The sequence below is a fragment of the Pseudonaja textilis genome, chromosome 1, assembly GCF_049901715.1.
Source record: "Pseudonaja textilis isolate UNSWEBS1 chromosome 1, rPseTex1.2, whole genome shotgun sequence".
Taxonomy (NCBI): Eukaryota; Metazoa; Chordata; class Lepidosauria; order Squamata; family Elapidae; genus Pseudonaja; species Pseudonaja textilis.
In genome coordinates this window covers 46014893-46020572 of record NC_141990.1, presented here as the reverse complement: position 1 = coordinate 46020572, position 5680 = coordinate 46014893, and positions in this window count along the sequence as shown.

The window sequence follows — 5680 nt, the reverse complement described above, 5'->3', positions numbered from 1 at the left end:
TTAAGGGATCTGGAAAAATATTATTTCCAAACAGATGATCCCTATCACTATACAACCTTGCTTTTCTGTTCTAAAGTCAAAGTACAGTTAACTCACCACGTACCCAAGAAAATTGCACTCTATTGATAGATTCTGTTCATACCAGTTTATGTGCCACAGGTTCCATGGATAATGTTTTATGAAGCTGATAATAACCCTCATGAAATATTTTATGATCTTTTTATTTTTTTTCTCATTGACCTTTCAGTTATCAGTGAAACACGTATGTGGCAAAAGCCTCACCCTGTAAAAACAACAACAGGATAATAATACAGGGATATCATGTTCCTTTCAGTTTTAAGAAAAAGTAGGGCTTCCTGAATCTGAGAAATGATGACTACAGGGAAAATCCAAGGCAGCAATAATTGGGTAACAGCATCCTGTTCATGCCCTGTAAGAGGACGAATGAATCATAAGCATAATACTAGGCACCAATGGTAGAAGAATTCTGGCTAGTATTTTGAATTCAATGGGTCCTCCTTTGGAGCATTACCTTAAGGGTTAATTTCATGGAGAAAGAAATTTGAAATCAATATATTTAAAATAGAAAATTACAGTTACATCTGCCTGCTAAATGCTCTCTGGTTCCAAACAATATTTGCAATTCTTATTTATGACACCAATAATGCAAGCGAATCCTTACTGTAAAGTCATTACAAAGAACTGCTGATGATTCATTCTTGGTTTTTTGCTAGCTATCTGCAGTATCAGTAAGCAAGATTTTTTGAGGAACATTCATTGCTTGTAATGCATGCAAAGACAACATGAACTTTGTGTTTCCTTTTCTCGTCATTGTGAAATTTGAAACAAGACTATTTTAAGGGCAGAACATTTGTTCTGACCATCTTCTGTGCAATTATTGTTAATGAATGTTTGGCATCTTTAAGAATCTTTTTTGGAGAAAATTCTTCTATTTCTTGAAAAGCTTATTTAGAATTTCTTCTCTAGAATTTAGACTCCAGCCAGGATAATTTTTGCCTGAAATTGCAAGCCTGGTGTTTTTTATGAACAATATTATAAAAACAAGTCTAGAAGCTTTTCACTGATGCCAATAATTATCATCAGCTAAGTATAAACAAAAGCTTAGTTCCAGACAAATAATTTAGAAACACATAACAATAATCAATAAACTGAAATCTCAAATGGCACAATTCTGAGCATGGCTGTTCATAATGCAAATGTTCAATAGAACTTCTTCCCAAGTAAGCACATTCAACATTGCAGTCACCTTGTCCTAGTAAAGTTTTCCATGTTACCCCCCTCAAAAAATAAAGTTGCAATTGCTATTTTTGTTGTTATATTTACTTGAAATATTCATGCACCACGGCTTTAACAAAAGAGGCAGCCCACAGATTAGGATTTAATAAAAACCAGTAATGATGATGATAATGCCATTATCCACCAAAGAAATAAAACAAAGAAAAAGCTGCCCCAGCTAAGTGCCAGAGCAATGCTATCATAAAAACCTAGGGGGAATCTGGGAATTTGAAGAAAGAAGCACATGAGCTGAGCATTTGGAAACATGTCAGATTGCACCATTATGGATTTAAAGCTAAATTGCACAAATGTTTTCAAACTGTTTCTGAGAAAGCTGTAGGCAAAGGGAGCACAAGCAGGAAGGAAAAGGAGAAAAAGCAGGATTGTTTTATGTCTCCCAACTGAAAGATGTCATGTATATATAATCACTTGCACATATCTTCCCTTCCAATAAATATTTGTTGTCTGGAAACTGACACAATGAGTTTACGAGCAAACAGGATACTTTTATTTTCTGAAAACAGCAATCCATTTTAAAATAATCTTGTGTTTGTCATTGTATTTTACATTAACAGCAAATCTGATCATGTTTATGTAACAAATATACAATAAAAGTGTAGTATGACAGAAAGAACATAGTAGAAATATGGTTATTTTTAACTGGAAAAAAAAGAAATCATCATGAAGCACAAAGAGCCATTCAGCTATAAACTGTGAATCTTTTGTATGAAATTTATTTAACTACAATATTACTGTTACAGAAATCAGCTGCAGTTTCAATTGCATTGTGGCCTGTGGATAATAGGCATATGCAGACAATGGTTTAATGGGCTTTCCTCCAAGCTATTAGATGGCCCAAGTGAATATGCTGGCCAATTTGCCAGTCTCTACATTTCCTCAGTAATAAGGCCATTGATTATGATATAAGACAAGTTGAACAAATAGTCCAACAATTGAGAGATTTCCTTGCAATCAAGAAAACTTTCTACCAACTGCTCCACCTAACATGGGCTGGGGCTTGGTCCAGACCAGGCATAGAGTGGAGTTTTGACAGAATGGTTTAGTTACTTATTGAAAGTACATGCTGCCCATCTCACTCCAAGAAGTGATTCTGGGCAGTATTTGTTTCTATTTTGATTCCTTAAACATTTACAGCTTTCAATTCTCTGCCATATTGACGCTTTTAGTCTGAACATTTCTGCTGAATGCATTTTTCACTTCCATTGTTGAAATCTTCTGAGACTTTTATGTCGAGTCATTATTTGGCTTTTCTTTTGGAATGGTCTTTACCTATCCTACAGTAGTTCTTTGCTTGCAATCTTTCCTCCTCTGTCCATTTTGTAGGCCTGTCGGCTGCTTACCTGGGGGTTGGCAGACATGACAACTTGCTGCTGAGCAGTCATTTCAGCATGCTACATGGGGGATCTGTAGCTGTAGACTCTGTTGCATTCTTCCAGATTGCATGTACATAAATTAAGAAGGGGAAAACCTGGCACAACCTGCCAACATGCTTGTCATGCAAGGAAGGGAAAGTATCACTTCAGAGATCACATGCAGAGCAACACTGTTTTAAATTGGTCAATCACAAGGAGAACCTGGGAGACAACCACAATCCACTGAAGATTGTGCTGGAGTGGAGGGGCCCAACAGCCAGTAGGAGCTGGGCAGATTTCAGCCATTGGCAATAATCAGCTCAGTTGCCACCAAAGTACTACATATTAAGTTTCTGTTGGGAGAAGATGGAATGCACATCTGTGAATTATTTGCATGTTGGATAAGAGAACGAAGGTTAGCTGACTTGGCTGAGTATGAGAGAAAGAGATGGACATATGGATATATCCCTTTTAAAAATAATTTTGTTAGAGTTATATTATAAAAGTAAAATTCATACAACTATAAAATAGCTACATAAAACCACAAAGTCAACACAAACAAAATATAAAGTGCAGAAAGAAAAAAATAGAAAAAGAAAAAAGAAATTTCCCCCTTAATCCCCAGCAAATACAATCAACATAAAGAATTTATCACTATTTCTTAAAACCAAAGATTCTTCATTCCATGTTGTCCCCAGCTTATAAAAAACTCATCTCTGAAACTCCATCCCTTCCTGTTAAGGCAAAGTCCAGTAGGGATTATCAAAAATGACAACATAAATATTAAGTACTACAAATTATATATATTAAATTCATGGACATGTCCTTGATGAATGGCTAGCAAGGATCCTCAAGCCAGTTAAAGGGATATTTGCTTGCATATAGCAATCCCAGATCCCTAGTGAAGAAATACTGGCCAATTGTTTTAGCATGAACAAAAAAGGTGTTTATGTGATTATCCTATCCTATCCTATCCTATCCTATCCTATCCTATCCTATCCTATCCTATCCTATCCTATCCTATCCACCCCACCCCATCCTATTCTTTTTTTTCCTGGAAGATCTCTTCTGGCAGCATATCAATAAAATCAGGCGTCCCTGGATTTGGTAGATGTGAGATTGCATTTGATATCTCATTTGGGTTCTATGTCTGAGAGAAATTAGGCACATGATAGCAAAAAAGTGCTTTGCTGCCATAGCAGGAGTCCTCCAGGACAAGCTTTAGACTTCTGTTGCCCTTCTTACCATAAAAAACAGTCCTCATGCTGCTTCCTATAATCTTTCAGCAGGGCTATTACATACTCAGAACAAAGAAAAAATGGATGTAATGGGACTTCTAAGTAAACTTGTTTTGGATGGTTGTGAAACAATGTTTGTGGGCTATAAACATTACCTGCCTGGTAGATACTGCATGTGTACAGACACATTGCCAAGTACTTTCATATATGAGTTCAAAAGGAAAACAGATGGGATACAATAATTTATAAAACATTAATTGCTGAGGATGCTGCTTTCCTTCCAGCAATGTTGTGCTAGGCCATTAAAAAAGCTAAATAGCAGAATGTAGTTGGAAAGACTAATGGCTTCTGTTGTGAATGTGCCCTGGGCTCTCATTATACATTTCAAGATTGTCCAAGCTGTAGCCAGAAGTCACGTGTACCTGCCCCCCAAAAGAAAAAAAACCTTGGGCCCAGCCCCATAAGCATCTCCAAACATGTATGTCAAATTGTAAATGTTAGACTAAGGACAAATTAGAAACATTATTAAATATGTGTAATTATATTCACTTTTTTTAAACTAATTAAATATTTACTTAAATTGGCTCCATCTCTTTGTGGACTCTACCTGCCAGCAGACCATTCCAAGATTTTAAAAGGTGATATTCCTTTATTAAATATAATAGGCATAAATCATCTTTTATTCTTGCATTTCATCCCTTTTTCAATTACACACACAAACGAACAGCCAACTGAAGACAGCACAACACATCTAATAAGATGTGCTGTATATGTTACAGTAAAAACCATTAAGGTTGTACAAAGGTTTTTTTTAACTTTGTGGAGTATTAGAAGTGATAAAGTAGTGCCATCTAGTGGAATATTTAGTGCCTGTAGTATAAGCTCTGAAAGATTCACTTTAGTTATTTTTCAAAAGGTCAAGTTTGAAAGAGGTCATCTTTGATATCTCAGTTGTAAGATATTTAAAATCAAAGTAGCTGCATTACATTTTTACTAATTTGCCTTTTGCAAATGTTTTGTTTTTGAAAGAAAAGGCAGAGTTTTTCAGGTTTGACATCTTTTCTGAGTCTTCAGACATCAAGTTCAGATATAAAGAAGGTGCACATTGATTCTTTAGGATATATGTACCAGTAGTTATGTATATACCCACAGATATTTAATTTGATATCTATATGCACTTCTTGTCCATTCTATAATTTCCAGTACAATTAATAAATGATGAATGAGAATGGCAACCATCTTATAAATCAAAGACCAGTATAAAATTAACTGTTATTAAAACTTATTTTAGTATTATAGTTTAAAAAAAATCTGGCATTATTTTACTGATCCAGACTGTTCCTGCAGTCAGTACAGACAGGCTATTCAAAATAATGAAATTACAACATGCAGAGCAAAGGTTCAGATATCGAAGCTCAATGGCAAGAATGAAATCACATTCTGATTCTTTCTTATATATTCTTCATTCCTAATAGAAACATGAATTGCATCAGCAACTGGAGTGAGGAATTGAAGGAACTTGCAATTCAAAGTAAGCTTTGGTCTAAATAAATATGAGATACACAGTATATGAATATCGTACCTCATATCATACATATAAGAATATAATATGTCAATTAATATATCTGTGCCACTTTTTTCCTCTAAATTAAACCTTTCCATCTAATCTGGTCTTCAGTCCACAAAGAGTCTTTACATAGATGGGAAGAGCAAGAAGCAGCAGAATGCCCAATTAGGTCTTGTAGTGGCAATAGTAGGGATTGAGGCTCAGGG